General features: G+C 44.4%; 1 pseudogene; it reads left to right on the forward strand.

The window, feature by feature from the left end:
* The first annotated feature begins 1510 nt into the window (after positions 1-1510).
* Positions 1511-18086, forward strand: LOC121447881 (annotated as a pseudogene).
* The last annotated feature ends 1765 nt before the right edge of the window (positions 18087-19851 follow it).

Genomic DNA, 19851 nt, shown 5'->3' on the forward strand with positions numbered 1-19851 from the left:
TGAGTTAAGGAACTAAAATCCAAAGAACCCTGACTCAGCTATGGACAGGCTAGGGGAATGGGTCACATACTTTAATTCCTGCTTCAGCTCTTGGGAGGCAGAGGCAGGGGTAGTTCTGGCAGTTACACAGCAGCCTGGAAAACAATGAGTTCCAGGTCAGCCACTCCTACACACACTGTCTTAAGTCTGGCCCACAGAGCGAGTTCAAGGACAGGCTCCAAAGCTACACAGAGAAACCCTGGCCAGCATTTATTGGGAGATCTATCAATCCTTGAATGCTGACAATTAGGTAAAAGTTATGTTAAATATGTGGACTCCAAAAATATATGTGTTGGTTGTCTTTAGAACTTGCCCTCTACTTTGGTTAAGTAGAAGAATTAGTTAGCACATTGTTGTTTGGGGCTGGAGGTGTAATTTATAGTGGAACACTTGTCTCCTATGCTTAAGGCATGGATAAGAACCAGTTCTACAAAAAGAATCTCCCCCCACCAACGAACAAACAAACAAACAATACCATCCACATATGTAATTTACATTTCTTTCATCGTCATGTCAAAACAGCTTTAAAGAGGTTGAAGAGGATTTTCATTGTTGTTGTTTTGGCTTGTTTTGAGTCAGGGTTTCTTTGTGTTGCTCTGGCTATTCTGGAACTCCCTCTGTAGATCATGCTGGCCTTGACCTCTGCCTCCTGAGGGCTGGGATTAAAGGCATGTTCACCACCAACCAGTTCAAAGTTGATTTTAATAATCTATTTTATTTGCATTTAGACGTAGTAAATGTCAATGCTAGATATTTTATTTATAGGCTGGCCCAATTTGAACTCAGCACATGGAAAACCCTCCACACTTGGCAAGCGGTTGCCAGAGTGTGCTGTGTGACCTTAGAAGCCACAGAGAGCCCCAGGAGAGATTTACTTAAATGTAACAATTTGTCCCTCAGGGAACAGCTGTACCCAGCTGTTCTGAGAGTCTGTTAAAAGCCTTTTATCCCCTGGCAAACAAAGAGGCTCCTCATCCCCCCCCCCCCCCCCCCACAGCAGAGCTTACCTTGTTTGTATACACAGGAGAATGGGCAGATGTCAGTGTGTTGGGTTCTGGACTTTGCTCAGCAAGAGAGGGATAGCCCTCATCTTTTCAGCCTGATGCAATTCTAAAAGAAAGTGTTTAAGTGTGTGTGGTTCAACCCCAAAAATAGAATTATCAATTTGCAGTTCAGAGGCAAATACCAAGGTGTCAGATCTGCAGATAGCATGTTATGGACTTTATCTACTATTAAGGATACGAAATGTCCAACTACTTATCTTTTTTCCTACAGCTTATCAATAAGGAGGGATCAGGACCAGTATTTAAAGCTATTTCAGCTTAGCCGACTGCTCCAGGTACTCTGAGAACAATTGTTGAAGTTGTGGCAAGGGAAACAAGCCCAAGGCTGGGGGAGCCAAAGGGAAGCCAAGGACAATTAACGGGGCACCTACTTAACGTAGTGCTTCCTTTTCCAAAGCAGGCCGGGGATGGCGACTAGTTGGAAGCAGAGCGCCTACACCAAGGCAGCCAACTGGAGGGAGAGGTTCTGCAGGGAAACCCGAGACTTGCCCGGAGAGATGTGCTGGTGTAGCCGGGCTCTTTATAGGTACTTTGTGGTTTTCTCTGCGAGTGAGGAGGGAGCAATTAAGGTCCCTAAGCCACACTGGCCACCTGTCACCCCTTATCACCGTTTCATTTGGTTAACACCTAGCCCCTCGGGGCCTGCGGTGAAGCCTGCAGGCAAAGTTCTACTCAGCGCCTACAGCATCAGTTTTTAAATCAGCGCGTGTTTAGAGGACTCCTGTACTTGGTACCCGTTAGTGAGGAAGTAGCTTTCTGCCGTTCACTGTGATTCTGCTGTGGGTGTTTTTGGCAGTCTCAGAGCCCGTGCGTGACTTACACAGAGAGCTTCGTTCGTTCTGGAAGAGTTAGTTGACCAGGGAAGTTGTATCAACGAACAGATGCTGACAGGAAGTTGCTGCTGACAGGAAGTTGGAGCCGGAGTTGGATGGGATGAAGAAACAAGGCTAAAACAGATGCAGCGTGTAAACAAATTGTATACAGTATTAAAAACTGATTAGTGGAACAGAGTGAAGGAGATGAGGTGAATCTTAATTTTGGGTGATCAGCAGACATGGAATTGCTTATTAGAAATGATAATATTAAGAGCATAATTAGAGAAGGTAGACTGTGGTGCCAGGTTGGTGAAGGTCGGGAACCGTGCTGTAAACTAGTCAGAACTGGACTGTATCTTACTGTGACCTTCACAGAGCACCTCCATGTCGTTAGTATTTAATAAATAATAATAGCCCCTCCTTCCCCTTTTCTTTTTTGTCTACGATTCTTTTTTTATTGAAAAAAATTTCCGCCTCCTCCCCACAGTTGTCTACGATTCTTTCTCTTGTCTATTTCCCACTTTCCCCTTTTCTGCCTTCTTTTGACTTTTTTCTACCTGCCATTTTCTCCAAACAGAGATTAGAAGCCACAGAGCCATCCCTCAAGGAACTTACGACCCAGAGTAAGCAAGACTTGAAGCAATTTGAGAGCCCCATGTCAATGGTAACACAAGATGAACTACATTCTTTAAAATGAGGGCTGGCAGGATGGCTCAGGTAAAGATGCTTGCTGCCAAGCCCAAGGACCTGAGTTCAAGCCCAAGACCCACATGGAGGAAGGAGAAAACAGATTGTTATAAGTTTTCCTTTTATCTCCAAACATAGATCATGGTGTGCGCACACACACACACACACACACACACACACAAATATATTAATGTAAAAATGAGAGAAATGAATGCTCAACATAGAGTGGGACATATTATTTTTGTTTGTTTGCTTTTTTTTTTGTTATTTGTTTGTTTCTTGTTTTTTCAAGACAGGGTTTTTCAGTGTATCCCCTGGCTGTCCTGCAACTCACTCTGTAGACCAGGCTGACCTTAAACTCAGAGATCCATCTGCTTCTGCTTCTAGGGTTCTGGGATTAAAAGCATGTGCCACCACTGCTCAGCTGCGGGATGTTATTTCTTTTTTTAAAAAAAAGATTTATTACTTTTACTCATGTTTACGTATGTGTGTGTCTCGGTGTGGGTGTTCATGTGAGTGTAGGGACCCACGGGAGCCAGAGACCCCCTTGGTGCTAGCGGTACAGGCAGTTGTGAGACACCGGGGTTGCTGCTGGGAAACAAACTCAGGCCCTGTGCAAGAGCAATGGGAGCTCTTAATCGCTGAGCAATCTCTCCAGCCTCCTGTGGGGTGTAGTTAGATAAGGAATATTTGGTGGGGAGGGAGGACATCTCTGAGGGAAGGTGATAGAAAGGAGGCCAGACACTCTGGGGAATTACACAGACAAGTTCTTGGAGGAAGGATCGTGGTAGAATGTGCTGAAAAGTTTGCGCCATCACGGGCCTGGATGGAATGGACAGATTTAATTGGGTGAATGACCTTGGAAGAATCATGGAGTTGAGGAGCATAAATTAAGTATAAATTTAGGATGCAGTATGGTGGTCTGAAAGGGGTTAGATTTTTTTCCCCCAATACTATTTATTGCAAGAACTAAGAACAAAAGAGAAGCTCTCTGATCTTAGCTAAGTCACTGAACCAAGGTAAGTAATGAAATGACCTTATCCACTTTATAGAATTCAGAATTCCTTACTGTTACCAGACCTCTGATTTATTGTATGCTTAGGATATTGGCTGTGTTCTAAGAGTAGAGTCCCAGAGGTAGGGAGAATGCTGGGGTTCTCTTTGGGGCTGTCCCATTTTACTACCTCCCCACCTCATCTTCAACCCCAATCTTTGACGTGTTTGGTTTGGACACTTCTATCATATGCAGGAGTATTATGCTGACTCTTCAAAGTCAGGAGAAAGTTCAAACTTCAGATGTAGCTTTCAAAGAAGAGACGCCGGGAATTTAGAAGCGAGTGCCCTTAACCCCCACCTAAATGTCCCCTGTAGCATGCAGTAATAGATTCCTTTATATGTCTGCTCCTCCTTATTTGGGGCTTAATGCCTCTGACTGTTCATTTCACGCAGCCTCTGAGTTGACTTTCAGTGGACATCTGAACAGTGTTGAACACTTTGCCCTTGCAGCCTCCCAGGAGGGAAATTCCTTTTTTTCTTAGCTTTGTGATCTAGGCTTATTTTTCTCTAGGTACACCTTACAATATCTTATTTGTGGGTGTTTGTTCTCGATTGTTATTTCTTTCTTGTTGTCAGGACCGCGCCTGCTATTGAGCATGTGACTGGTTGCTATGGTGCTGTGGCAATGACAGGCAGGGAACAAGTCAGTGGATCCCTGGTGTTTACTGTGTCTGTATGGCTGCTGAATCATGGCGTTCCTGGCTGATATGGGATGAGATGGTAATAAATTAGGGAAAAAAATCCAAGCCAATATAGTGGCATGCATCTTTAATCCCAGCGCCGCCTGGGAAGGTTAAATAGGAGGAGAGTTTGAGGCCAGCCTGTGTTGTGTAGACAGTTTGAGATTGGTTAGGGCTTACAGCAAGAACTCTGTGTGTGTGTGTGTGTGTGTGTGTGTGTGTGTGTAGTTCAAACAGATCTTACTGGTCAATCACTTTTGTGCATACCCAACTAATATATAACAATACACGTTAAAGCACATTAGATAAGGTTATTTATTTTATGGTATTAGATATAAAAAAGAGCCAATAAATAAGAATTTTTTAAAAAATTGTCTGTTTACTTAAAATACCAAAATTTCAATAAATAGTCTATATATTTCAAAATATCCTAGATGATAATACCATCAGTATTTATTTCTTATTGTTTGTATTTTGCATAAATAACACATTATGTTCTTAGTAAGGAAAACTGCCAGTTCTTTCCCCCCAAAAAGGTAACCTTGACTGGCTGTTACAAAGATTCAATTTTCTTTCTTTTTTTTTTTTTTTTGGTTTTTTTTCGAGACAGGGTTTCTCTGTGGTTTTGGAGCCTCTCCTGGAACTAGCTCTTGTAGACCAGGCTGGTCTCGAACTCACAGAGATCCGCCTGCCTCTGCCTCCCGAGTGCTGGGATTAAAGGCGTGCGCCACCACCGCCCGGCTAAAGATTCAATTTTCTAAGTAAGACCACAGTCGAGAAACCTGCCTTGGAGGCTGGGAAGATGCTCAGCCTTTAGGAGCCCTTACTGCTCTTGCAGAGGAGCTGAGTCCAATCCCAAACAACCATGTCAGGTGGCTCACAACTTTCCATAGCCACAGGTCCCAGGGATTCAATGCCCTCTTGTGGCTTCTGAGGGCACCTGCATGCATACCACACACATAAACTCATACAAGCACATATACATTACATACACATAACTTCAAAAATAAAAATTCCAATTAAAGAGGCCTAACTAAGAAGCAGAAAACTTCTGCAGAGTTTCTGAGAACCCAGAAGAGACTGATAATGCACACAGGCGTCTATTCGTCGCTCATTTAACAAGGGTTTACTAAGCCCTCTTTCTATATAAGGATACTGTGATGTAGAGGTATATTGTGTGGGGGGTGCTGGGTAGGTGGGACAGTGGAGTATAAGTGGGACAGGGCGGGGTGCTGACTCAGATAAGTGATAAGGTAGTGGATACTGGCTACTGCCTAGGTGGGGTAGTTTGGCTCAGGTAAGGGGAATCGTGGAGGATTCTGCTTCTGGCTTGTGCCCTTTAAATACTCTTAATGCCTGGATCCTGGGTATACTTCTAATTATATTATGAGACAAAGTAGAAAGAAATAAAAACAAATGTGATTTTGGGATAGGCATTCTCCATTTCTCTTATTAGCTATTCATATACAGACCACGGTGGATTATATAATGTCAAGTTTTAGTGCAAGGTATAGTCCCTAGAGTTGATCACAGTAACGTATAGGCAGGGGCTGTGGGCAGATAAGGCATGCCTAAAGTGAAATGCTTATTTCTCAGGGACTTTTCCCCCAAGGTCTCCACCCTCAAAAGCATTCTTCTGACAAGGCTAGGTGTGCTTTTCCACAGTGCTGGCGTTTCATCACAGCTGTGAAAGGAGCCCTGGACAGGGCTGTTGGTGCCGTGTCTGCACATCAGCACGTGCCCCAAATACGTCACCGCGTTTTCTGTTGTCATGCACACTCAGGAAAAAAGACAATTTCATGTTGCTAAAGCAGTTAAACCATTAACTTTTTCTTAAACTTAGATCAGCTCAGCACTCCTTGTGGAAACGTTCAGGCCCTTGTGGTGTGTTCTAGAGAGAGCTGGGAGACGTGTGAGCACGCGTGCGTGTGTGTGCGTGTGTGTGCGTGTGTGTGCGTGCGTGTGTGCGTGCATGCGCGTGTGTGTATACGTGTGTGCGTGTGTGCGTGCGTGTACGTGCGTGCGTGCGTGTGTGTGTGTGTGGTGGCCTCTATCCTCATGAACATCATTTCCGTTTTAGAGAACAAATGGCAGGAACAAGTCTCTCATTCTTGGATATTACAGATAATTTCCCCAAGCGAATGCAGAGGAGGAGGAGGAGGAGGAGGAGGAGGAGGAGGAGGAGGAGGGAGCTGTGTTTCTCTTGCCTTTGGAGGAAGCTGAGGCTGAGGGTTGGGTCCATTTGCACATTGCTGCTGCTTAGAAACTTCCTGGGGCTGATGGTCTTCTGCCCTTCCCTGGGGCTGGTGGTCTTCTGCCCTTCCCTGACCCTTCAGCTTGTTCCTTTAGTGGGTCGTGATGTTTGGACACTGAATGTACTTATAGCTATACATTATAGCTAGACAGAGTGGGGGAAAAAACCCAGTAACCATGACCTGAGGGGTTGAAGAAGATATGTGTGATATATCAAAACTAAACCAAGATGAGATAAACAATTTAAACAGATCTAAAGAAGCAATGAGTAATAGAATAGTGATAGTAATAAAAATAATCTCCCAACTAAAGAAAAAATCCAGGCCCAAATGGATTTACTGGAAATTTTTTTTCCCCAGACCTTCAGAGAGAGCTAACACCAGTGATTCTCAAACTATTCCAAAAATAGAAAAGGAAGGGCCATTTCCAGACTCTGTTTACATGCTGGACTTATACCCAACCCAGAAAAACACAAAACAAAACCTATAGACTAACTCCCTGATAAATACAGATGCAAAAATTCTCAATGAAACAATGGCAAATTAAATTTAAGAACTCCGAGAAAAAATTAAACAGCACAATCAGACTGGTTTTATCCCAGACATACAGGGTGGCAACATGCAAATCAATAAGTGTGCTACATCACACAACGAACTCAGTGACAGCAGTCACCTGATCAGCTCAGTAGATGTAGAAAAAAACTGTTGATAAAATCCAAAGTCCTTTCCTGATTACAAAAATCCCTGGGGAGACTGGGAACAGAAGGATAATATCTCGATCTGATAAAGTCTATTTATGACAAACCTATAGCCAACGTCATAGTAAATAGAGGAAAAGAGAAAGCACTTCTACTAAAGTCAGGAAGGCAAGAGTGTGCCTACGTTGTCTACTCTTATTCAAATAGAGTGATGTCACAGCTACGCAAGTGAGACAAGGCAGGCACACAAAAGGGACACAAACAGTAAAGAAAGAAACCAAAGCGTCCTTATTTCCAAATTATATAATTGTATACGTCGGAGCCCTCAGAGGTGCCACTAGAAAGTCTTAGAGCTGATAAACAGTTTCATCAAAGTGGCAGTATACAAACCCGGATACAAGCCCCAATGACTTTCCCATGCACCCACAGTAAACACGCTGAGAAGGGACTAAGGAAAGCAATCCTATTATCAATGACCTCAAAAGAGGTGGGGGGTAAATCTAAGCAAGGAATGAAAGAACTCTACAATGAAAATGTTAAAACAGTAAAAAAAAAATCAAAGACACTAGAGGAAAGATTTCCCTTGTATTTGCATTGGAAGAAGAAATATAGTCAAAATGGTTCCAGTAGCAGAAGAAATCTACAAATTCAGTGAAACATCATCAAAATTCCCATGCCATGGCTGGGAAGATAGTTCAGTCATAAAGGAGTTGCCTTGGAAGCACAAAGACCTGAGTTCAGTCCCTAAGACCCTAATGATCCTGGTGTAGTGGTGCAGACTGGTAATTTCAACCCTGGGAAAGCAGAGTCAGGTAGACCCCTAGGGTTCAATGGGCAGCCAGCCTACCCTACCCAAGTGGGTCCAGGTCAGAAAGAGGCTCTGAAGCTATAGAGAGGGAAGGCAGTGTGCATGAAGAAGATCCTTCATGCAGCAAAGGATGGACCAGCAGGAAGAAGAGGAGCAACGTCTCAGGTACAAGAGACAGGGTGAAAGACTTTGCAACTGAATGACTAGGTTGGGGGCTCCCAAAACTTTTTGTGCCATGGACCTCATTATCTGTGCAGTGACCCCTGATGCCGTCTTCTTTGTGGAACGCTTTTCTTTTGTTTTTGAGACAGAGACCCTGTGCTCGAGACTAATATTCAACTAACTATGCAGCTGAGGATGGCCTTGATTGCCTGATCCAACTGAGTGCGGGGACTGCAGGTGTGCACCAGAGTGACCAGCTGGCACGTTTTTAAGTGAATGTAACAAAATTACAAAAGGAGCATTGTGTATATCATTTTTGTCTGGTGTGCAGCTTACACACAGCTATGAACATAGGAATACCCTGAATGTGTGAGATAGTGTCTGGTATGCTTCTTCCATCGTGCCTTAAACACAAGATCCCATGATAAGGATCCAGTGATCATAAATGATAGTCCTGCAATATGTTAAGATAAAATGGAAATGTCTATGACAAAATCACATCTACTATTACAGTCAGAGGGGCTCATCATTTATACTTATAAGTGAAGGAGATTCTAAATTTCAATAGGAATCCGTGAAAATAAAGATATAAATTATCCTTACTGAGTTCACACCATCAAAAGTCTTTGGACTCCATTTAAGAGCCTCTGGTCTAGGATAAGCCCTACAACCTTGTAATTATGTGCCAATCATTTGGTGCAGGGAATGTTAGTGAACAAACAATAGCAGTACTTGTAAGATAATAGTAGTAACAATACTAGGTCTGAGCACTCAGTGTGTGCCAAGAACTCTGTACATTGTAACTGGAGGTTTCTCTCCCACCTGCCAGTTCCCTAATAACCACTCAAGGCTTAATATAATTACAGTCTGTTTGGCAGATGACTCAGGCTTATTACTAACTAGCTTATGCATCTTAAATTAACCCACTTTTATTAATCTATGTATTACCATGTGGTAGTGGCGTTACCTCGCATCTTGCTTTTCTGGTGGCTGCTGACATCTCTCTTAACTCTGCCTTCTTTCTCCCTGTATTCAGTTTGGATTTTTCAACTAGCTGTATTCTGCCCTGCATACACCAAAACTGCTTTATTCATCAGTCAATAAAAGCAACACATATTCATAGCATACAGAAGGGCATTCCACATTAGCACGTTGCGTCATAGGATCAGGAGTGAGGTGGCTCTCCAGTAGAAAACTGGCTTCACCCGCAGACTGAGCAAATAGTTAAGAGTTAAAACAGCGCTCCTGTCTGAAATGTCCTGGGCACTCCTGCAAAGGAGCTGGATGGGTTTGGCTCTGTTTGGATTCTGAAATGACTGAATCAGCTCTAAGATTCTGTAACTTTTTGAAAGCCATTAGTATTGAAATATTGAGTCCCAGCTTTGTCACTTATGGGAATATGTATTTTAAATAGTATTCATAAGAAGATAGCGCACAGTCCGGCATAGTAACCTACTCTACGACTTGCATGAAATATGTATAAAATTATAAATTTGGGGGAAGTTATTAACCCGGTTAAAGGGAATTTTACAGTATTTTTGTACTTTGAGAACTCCAACTTTTTATTATACTTTCTTTCGGGTTTTTTTTTTTTTTTTTTTTTAAATCCTGCCTCCAAGTCTCTATTCTCAGATAGATGGAGGCGCCTTTTCGGGAACAGCATGTTAGTGGTGCGATCCTCTGAACCCTCTCGGTATCTTCCCCTTCCGCAGCTGAATAACAAGCCCTTGAAAGGCAAAGAACAGATCAAGCATATAATTTGTGTTTGTCACAGCACCTAAGAGTGTGTGTATTTTGGTCTATGAGTCATAATTTGTAAAAGTTCGTTTTCTTTTTTTTTAATTTTTATTTTTTAAAGATAGGGTTTCCCTGTGTAGCCTTAGCTGTCCTGGAACTCTCTCTGTAGCCCAGGTTTGGCCTCGAACTCAGAGATCAGGCTGCGGCTGCCTTTGCTGGGATTAAAGGCGTGAGCCACCACCACCTGGCCAAAACATTCATTTTCAACCAAGCCACATGCAGGCAATCAGCTTGCTCCGAGAGCTGTGGAGCGGAGGTGAACTGAGCGCAGGGGGCAGCTGAGGCAGCCCGCTAGCCTGGGCAGAGGTGGCAAGGGGGGCAGCTTTGCAGGAGCTTTTGGTGGGGAACCCCCGTGTGCCCTGGAAAGAATGGCAGGAAAAGGGCTAGAAGGTGAGGAAGGGAGAGAGAACCTCTAGGCAATGGCCGGCACTCACTCGGTGTTCCACAGAAGTAGGGAGAAGGCAGAGAGACTTGATGAAGTGCTCTGTTTAGGAGCTCAGCCCATCGTCCCACTCCAGAGCACTGACCAGCTAACTGTGGGCTCCAAAGAGAGTCAGGAACAAGGAATGTGTTCCTTTCTGACTGGGAAGTCTGTAAAATGAAATCGGAGTGGATGCTCATTTATTTTGGCTCCATCCAGAGACAGTGTGGAATAAGCCTCATAAAAAAAGCTGTCTTTTACTGTTTTTTTTTTAAACCTAAGAAGTAATAGGTAGTATTTACTAAGCAACTGCTAAGTGCAGTCTTAGCGCTGATGTCAATGGAATATTATTTCTGTTGCTATCATTATCATGATTATTAAGCTAAGGTCAAATCAGTGTTTGCTCAACAGGCACCATGCTGAAAATCTCACAGGTATGAACTCATTTATCTAACAGCTCTCTGAGGTAAATACTATTATTTTCCTCATTTTAAGGATATTGAAATTCAGGTGTGAAGAAGTTGATCGATTCATTCAGGGCCACTTAGTAGGGAGCGGAGCTGAGACTTAAGGTTACACACGTATGGGTGTGTGGTGTGGGGAGTACCTGTCACATACCAGAAGCCCCTACAGTTTCACATCCAGGGTTTTATATTTTTGCTCCCTCACTAACTTACTAAACACTGACCAGGTTAACCTATATGGAGAGTGTACAAAAAAAAAAAATTCACATTTCCACCTTGTGGTGGTTGGAATAGGAATGACCCCCAGAGACTCATGGTTTTGAATGCCTGGCCCACAGGGCCCCTATTAGGAGGTGTGGCCTTGGTGGAGTAGGTGTGGCTTTGTTGGAGGAAGTGTGTCGGTGGGGGTGGGCTTTGAGGTCTCAGATGCTAAACCAGGCCCAGAGTAGCATTCACTGCCTTCTACCCGCTGATCCAGACACAGAATGCTCAGCTCCTTCTCCTGTACTGTGTCTGCCTGCTTACCTCCATGCTTCCCTCTGTGACGATAGCAGACTAAACCTCTGAAACGGTAAGCCAGCCCCAATGAAATGTTTTGTTTTTTTTTTTAATAAGAGTTGCCATGGTCATGGTGTCTCATCACAGCGATAGAAACCCCAACTCAGACACTTTTCCCCCATCATTATTCATTCTTGGGCTTTTTGTTAAGAGTGTGTTACATGACATGAAACATAAAAGAAAAAAATTCATTTTTTCTCAATAATTTAAGTAACATAGCATTAAAAAGTTTTTGAAAGTCCTACATCCAAGGGAAGGAGAGAAAGGAATCAGCATTGAAAGCTCCGGGTTGCCAAGGCATGCGCTAGAAACATTGTATGGTCACTAGTTGCTCCCAGCAACCAGTGTGTGGTGACCGTCAACTGTAGTTGGAGGTCGGATCTTCTGATGCTCAGAAAATTCAGTCAGCTTCCCTACTAAGAAGGGTAGAGCCCCAAACCATGGCATCAGAAATGCCTCTGGCTGCCTTCCCCACAGTCCCAGGAACCCTGTCATTAAAGCATTTGATCTCAGGAAATCTCCAGCTCGGGAGTTCAAATAAGACGGAGACGATGCCAAGACATTTGCTAAGGTTGAGTTTTGCTGGCAGACTCCCCTCTTTGATTCCAAACAATTTCCTGAAGAGCACAGCTGTTTCCTCCTCTGAATCCTCGGTGGCTAAGTTAAGCAGCATTTGCCCGAATGCTAATCTGGAGATTATGTGTCTCTTAATCAATTTGGCTGTAATTAGATTGAGCTTACAAATTGTCATTCCAGGAATAATGATTGTCTTTAGAGGCGGTAAGAAAAGCAGGAGCATTGCTCGTTGCTGTTCCGTGCCCCTACAGCAGCCGTCCCTGCCTGCCATGGAGGCAGAGGAGGTGGGGCACCCGGCAGGGCTCTGACATCACGCTTTAGGCAGGCAACCCGTGAGAGTGTGGCATGGCATTGGTTTAAGGATGGCTTCTGCTGTAGCATTTGCTTCTCTGGTTTGACTCTATTCGGCACAAAGAAATGACGTTCATATCATTCCTCCTTCCCCACTGGCATAGCTCTGTGTGTCGAAAGATTAATAAGCATAATCTTCTCCATTGTGTCTCGAATTTGCTCTTATCTTTTCGTGTTCTTCTCCTATCACCTAATTCCCTGTCCCCGTTTTTTGTTTAATCAATGGACTTTCTTGAGTCCTGTTTTACAAAAAGAAAAAGAAAAAAAAATTCTCCTTTCTGCTATACAAAGTATCCAAACAAACAAGGCATATCCCCCTCCCCACCCCTAATACCATATTAATGGCTTCACCATCTTTAGGGACATTACCTGTTTTAAAGCATCCATTATAGATCTCTGTCTCTGAAGTCCCGATCACCCACTTTGTCTCATTCAGAACCCATGGACGAACGCCATCTGGCCTGGGTGATTTATTGCACAGCGTCTCTCAACTTGCTCCATACCTTTGTCCTCAGAGACTGAAGACTCTCTGTCAAGGCCATTCTCTGCTTTGCCATAAAATGTGTCCTTGGAACAGTAACTTCCCTATTGTCTTCTTCAATAAATACTGATTCAAGTCCTCATTTAGCGGCTCTTCCTCATCATCCCATTTAATATTCTCCTCTGCTGATGAACACTCCAGCCACAGCAGACACCTTCCCCTTCCCCAATGCCATGGACTCTCCATCACCTTGATTATTTATCCTGGTTTTTCTGCACGGTTTCCCGTGATCTCTCTGACCTCCTTTAGGTATTAATTACAGAACTTGAGTCCCCATCAGAGTGTGTGACCCACCATGAATGCTCACTTTTCAAGAATGCTAATGTCGATTTTTCTGCTATAAAATGGAGCTTATTATACCCAGGAAATGGGAACAATTATAAAAATAGGAGAGAGCATATCTAATAAACAAAGAGAACATTCTGCTCTTACAGAGGACGTAAGTCTGGTCCCCAGCATTCACACTGGCAGCTCACCATCACCTGTTAACTCCAGCTCCAGGAATCTGTGCCCTCTGCTGGCCCCCGTGGGCACCTGCACTCATGTCCGCATACATTTATGCATAATAAAGTAAAATAGAATAACAGTTGGGTGTAGATGGTGCACCTACCCTTTGCTTTGCTTTCCTGGGACGTGAGATCTGATTTTCCTCACTTCTGGTCCTTTATTTCTTCCGTGTTATGTGGTGGGGATGGCGAGAAATAGCACGGTGTAGACTTCAGGCTTACTTCAATCTCCTCACCCAGCATTTCGGAGGATGTATTAACAGTTGTGTTCTTCAGGGAGGCCAGATATCTCAGCTCCCTGATGCTATGGGGCTCAAACCCCAGCAACTCACTTCCTCGGCAGCTTCCCTAGCATTCCCTCCTTTGCATAGCATCCCTGTTTCTCTCTGGATTCAGGGCACAGTGCCACAGGCGATCAAGTTAGACCACGCAACTGAACAATGGCCTCTCGCTATGTGAACTAGTGAGCAAACCTTACTGAACTTCCTGCCTCTCATGTAGATGATGGGGTAATAATAGTCTGTTCTTCTTAAACATTTCTTGGATTTTTCTATGGGTGCCAGGGATTTGAACTCAGGTCCGCATGCTTGTACAGTCTCCTTAGTAGCTTTCCTTGTCAGCTAGGCATAGATATCATCTAACAGGAGAGCTTTAGTTGAGGGGTTCCCTAGATGAAATTGGCCGGAGGGTTCATCTGTGTGGGATCGTTAATTGGCATAGAAGAAGGCCCAGCCCACTGTGGGTGTTACCATTCCCTGGGCAGGGCTATGAGGAAGCTAGTTGAGCACCAGGCCACCTGAGCATCAGGGGCAGTCTTTGAGGTTTCAGATGCACTTTTTGCTGTGAGTGAATCCCCAGGTTCGGGGTGATGACGTGTAGACCAGCAAGCAGGCCTGCCTTCACCTTCCTACGGCTGCTTCTCTCATAGAGGTGGACTGTGACCTGGCAGTGTAAGCCAAATAAAGCCTTGCCTCGCTCAACTTGTTCTGATCATTTGGTATTTCTCGGCAACCGATATGAAACTCGAACACGCAACACAATTTCTTCCTCTTGAGCAATCCTCCCTGAACTTTTCCTGTTTCTTTCTTTTCTCCTTAATTAAAACTTTTAAGTAAGAAATTGAGTCTAAGGAATGATTGAGGATAATGGAATCCAGTCTGATAAAACCTAACAAGAAATATTTCAAGTTGTCCTCATGAAGGCCTGCCCACTTTCCATCTGTCCAGTTCCTCAGCCTCTCAGCACAACACACATGCACAGCACACATCAGGTGATGCAGATGGGAGATCTGAGGAACACTTGAGATGATAATGAGAGGAAGGCGGGGACTGGAGAGATGGCTCAGAGGTTAAGAGCATTGCCTGCTCTTCCAAAGGTCCTGAGTTCAATTCCCAGCAACCACGTGGTGGCTCAAAACCGTCTATAATGAGGTCTGGTGCCTTCTTCTTACCTACAGGCATACACACAGACAGCATATTGTATACATAATAAATAAATAAATATTGAGAGAGAGAGAGAGAGAGAGAGAGAGAGAGAGAGAGAGAGAGAAAGGCTTTCTGTTGGCATCATGGCAGGAAAGGCTTGCGGAGGGAGGGGCTTGATCTGTCTCAGGGGCGGGGAAATAGAGCAAGGGCTCTCTCAGCTGACTTTCTCATGTGCTATTTAGTCTGGGACTCCAATCCACGGACCCACGTTCAGGGTGAGTCTTGCTCCCTCAGGTAATTCTCTCTGGAGGTATGCCTCCTAAGGGATTCTAAACCCACTCAAGTTGACAGTGAAGGTTAACTCTCTCTCTCTCTCTCTGAGCCTCGGTTTCTCAACTGTAAAATAGAACTAAAAATAGCATCTTTCGGGTACATCACTAGGATGTGGGGTAACAAACGGGATGGCGCAAGCTGGCTATTGAGAACAGTGCCAGACACACGATCAGTGACTCCAGCTTAAGGAACATCTTTATACTCACCTCCCTAATGTAGCTGTGGTCACCTCAAGGGTGAAGCCTGCCTCTCCTGGATGCCTTATTGCACTCAGCACAATTCCTGGCTCAGTAGTGGGAGCTCCAGAAATGTCTGTTGAATACAAGCAGAAGTAAAGTAGACAAAATATGATGAAATAATGGCTTTTTATTTTGCTCTGAAATGCAGTGAGTTTACTGCATTTGGGGCTGCTTAAAACCACTGGCCCCCTGGGTTTCCCTCTCCAGCACAAACACTTTGGAACGGTCTGTAGAATAGGCCCACTGTGTTGCCATCGCTCTGGAATTTGGAAAATTACAAGCAGAATTAAAGAACACTATTAGAATTATTTATTCTTTCTATGCCTCTTTATTGCACTCATTTGGGGGGGAATCATCTGTTCTTATTCAATAAGGAGATTGCATTGCATATTCATGTAGAAAGAATTTCACCAATTTGTGGAAGCTTTTCTCAGATCTTGCCTCATGCTGGATGTCAGGCAACGCCTCATTTGGGGGAGACCTAAAGCAACTTGAGCCCTGTGACTTCCAGCAACACAAAATTTCTGAATATCCCCGCTAGGAAGAAAATGGAAAGGACATTTGTAAAATATAGAGATCCGTTCCTCTAAACAGCCTCCTCTCTGGAAAATATATGTAGTCATTTGTCTGGCTTAATAAGAGGACCAGGCAAGTTTCACTTATCTTAATTTGGGCTATAATGAATATACCAGATGAGATTTTGCTATGAATTGTGAGTGCTCTTTCATTAGCGCATGAGATAATTGCCCTCCTGGAATGGACCGGCTTTATTATTTGGTGCCTTACTTAATCCTGACATGATCTAGACATTCCTTGGAAGTGACTTATGGTTGGAGGAGAGATGTTGGGACTGTGGGACACTGAGATTTCATGGGTGTCCATGTGTGGAGAAGGCCTCAGAGAGACACATCACAGCCTGCAGGGACAACGTCAGAGCTGTGATGTTATTTATTTGCCAGAATCTGAAATCCTGCTGTTTGGATCTCCATTCCTTCCACCTGCAGCGGTGTGTGTGTCTGTGTGTCTGTGAACATGCATGCGTGTGCATGCGTGTGTGCTCATGTGTGTAGTATATGTGGTGTGTGTTGTAGGGACAGGTTCAAGAGCATTCAGAACTTGGGAAGCAGCCTGGTTCAGAGTGGAGTTGGCTAACTGGGCTAGCAAGCTGTTTTTGTATAGTGCATGAAATAAGAATTATTTTTACCCTTTTAAATGGAAAAATAATCAATTCCCATGATAATGTAAAATTGCATATCTTTACATTTTAAACAATTTTTAAAGGTTTATCTATTTTACATTCTGTGTATATTCATGTTTTGCCTGCATGTGTGTATGAACATCATATGTGTGCCTGGTGTTCACAGAGGGCATCGGATCTCCTGGAACTGGAGATACAGATGGTTGAACCATCATGTGGGTACTGGGAATCGAACCCAGGTCCTCCGGAATAACAACTCAACCACTAAGCCATCTCTTCAGCCTCTGGTGTGTAGCATTTTCTTGGGTGTATGACAGGGCTAACGAATGACCTTGTGAAGAGCAACTCATTAAGAACACATAAGGGCTGCCCGAGAGCCAGAAACGGTCTTGCTGGAGCTGCACCGTTCCCAGTGTCCCCACTGTGTCTCTCTCAGTCAAGCTGCTACAGCCCCTGCACAACAACAATATTAACAGCTGCAAGAAAGCAGAGCAGCCCCTGCCAGTGTCTCCTGGCCGCCACAGTTCCTGGGTGGAGCTACCCACGAGCAGCAGCGGCAATTGGGCAATGCCAAAGGCAATGGGAAGAATGGGGGCTGGAACAGGTCCCTTCCTAGTCCTCCATGCACAATGGAAACATGGAGAAGGTTCTGTAGGATGATCCACAGCATGAGTCGGGACAGAGCAGCTCAAGAGGCGGCTCTCACTGTGACAGCCCTTCACCACAAGAAGACGGGCAGATCACGTTTGATACTGAGATGCACACCAACCCGAAACAAAGTGCTCAGTCAGGAGAAGTTATAGAAGGAGCGAAAGGAGTTGAGGTTTTGGAGAAAAGTGCAGTCTGGATATCAGGCTGATCCAATAGACTGGAAAACATCCCACCCCAAGAGTGCCATCTCAGACACCCTAAATATGCTGTAAGTCTAAGCACGAGGAAGAGTGGAGCCATGATGAAAGGGGGCGTTGTTGTGGGATAGTTGTACACTGTGTGAAGATATATAGCTGGGATTGGTTTAACAAAGAGCGGAACAGCCAATAGCTAGGCAGGAGGTATAGGTGGGACTTCCAGGCAGAGAGGAAGTAGGAAAGGATAATTGAGGTGCAGAGGAGACACCAATGAGATGTGGAGGGATTTGGACATACAGAACGAGAGAAAGGTAAAAAGCCACATGGTAAAACACAGATTATTAAAAGCAGGTTAATTTAAGTTATAAGAGCTAGTGGGAGCTAAGGCCGAGCTCTCAGAGTCCATAATAAGTCTCTGTGTCATTATTTGTGTGCTGGTGGCCCTAAGAAAACTCTGACTGCAGGGCATTTTCCCTGCAGAGCTCCTAAAGATCTTTATCCCAACTCTCTTTCTTGCTCATGTGTGAGCTTTGGGGTTGGGCCTCTGTTTTGGAAGACAACTGGTATGAGCGCCGACCATGTCCTGAGATGCTAAGCTTACTGAGATGACTGCTGGGTGTTGCTGCTCACCTCCTCAGCAGTGGCTACACGTATTGAGGGGTTTCTTGGAATCCCTGAGCCATATTCAATTAATTGTATGGGTGTATGCCGATGTGGGGGCGTGGTGGGGGAGGGATGGTGCCCACATCCCATTCCACCTGCTGTACGCTAGGGGGTGTTCCAATGTGTAAGTTGCCCCCTGGCTATCTATAACTGTTCTTCAGGATTCCACTGCATTCCCAAGGTCCCCAGAAGCCTTTCGCTCATCTTAGCTTTTCTTTCTTCCCTTCCTCCGAAGCCTCACGCAGTGACAGGGAAATGCATACAGAACACACACAGCCTGCTGTGGATTAGAACTCTCCCTGATCTGGCCTAGCTCTCTCAGCATGGGAGGGTCCTGGAGAAGGGTGTGCGGAGAGCCACATCTCTGCAGGGTCTCCTGCAACCAGTCCTCAGTGAGAATTTTTCTATGAAAAGGTTAAATGAATCAATAAAAGAGGAGCCACAGTATACTAGACTTTGTGTTTCTTTTAAAATGTTTAAACTACACACACACACACACACACACACATATATATGTATGAATGTATTTCTTTGTTTGTTGTTTATTTATTTATGTATGTGCCACTGCATAGGTGTGGAGGTCAGAGGGCAGATTCTGGAAGTTGGTTCTCTCTTTCTACCATGTGGCTTCTAGGTATTGAATTCGGGTCATCAGGCTTGTTGGCAAGTGCCTTTTGCCATGGGGCCATCTTGCCTCACTTTGCATTGCAGATCATGCAAATAGATCTCAGGTACCTAAACTGAGCAGAGAATGCCCGCCTAAGGGCACACAAGGCACGCTGGAGAGCTGCAGTCCACGCCTGTTCTGTTGGACCAGTATGCCTCCCATCTGTGGTAAAATATGTGGACCATTTAGACATTTCCATCCAAATTCCAGTCACCACCAGAAGTCGTCAACCCTCTTTGTATCCAAGTGCTTGTGTTCTAATCGAAATGCGCCATGTCTTGTCAGTTTATTTTCCTATTTTTTCCATGACAAGGGGAAGGATGCAATGCCCAGATCCTTGTCTTTAGAGCTTACATGCTTCAGGTGCCTGCTGCATAAACAACTCAAACTCGGTGCCAAAAATACCAGCTATTTGCTCTTGTTAGTTTTTTCTAAATATATATGAAATGCTGTTATTACATGATTTGTGAGAAATAGCTTCATCATGGAACTAAATATAAGAGAAATAGACATACATTTGTTAAAAAATGATTGAGTGTGTACAGCATATATTTTTTTATTTCCATGTTTTATGTTATGTCCGTGTTTAGCCTGCTTGCAGCTAAGTGTACCATATGCATGCAGTGCCTGAGAAGGCCAGAAGAGGGAGTCAGATCCCCGGGAGCTGGAGTTACAGACAGTTGTGAGCTGACGTGTTGGTGCTGGGAGCCAACCCCAGGTCCTCAGGAAGAGCAGCAGGTGCTCTTAACAGCTAAGCCATCTGTCCAGCCCCACCAGCCATTTCTTTATGCTTCCAGAATCTACCCCACGCATGGTGTCCTTGGAAATCTGCCTCCCATAGCAGGCATGCTTCATCTCTATTTCTTGTTGTCAGAGAGATTCATCTGGCAGTTCTGAATGTCTGCTGTCTGGTATTTGGTCAGAGGGGACTCAAAGAGGAGAGTATCCACTTGGACTAAAGAACAGAACCATCTACATAGCCTCTCTTTGTGTGTTGGATCCTG

This window comes from Microtus oregoni, unplaced genomic scaffold (genome assembly GCF_018167655.1).
Source record: "Microtus oregoni isolate MIOR12 unplaced genomic scaffold, Mior012 000005F_ref0000423, whole genome shotgun sequence".
NCBI lineage: Eukaryota > Metazoa > Chordata > Mammalia > Rodentia > Cricetidae > Microtus > Microtus oregoni.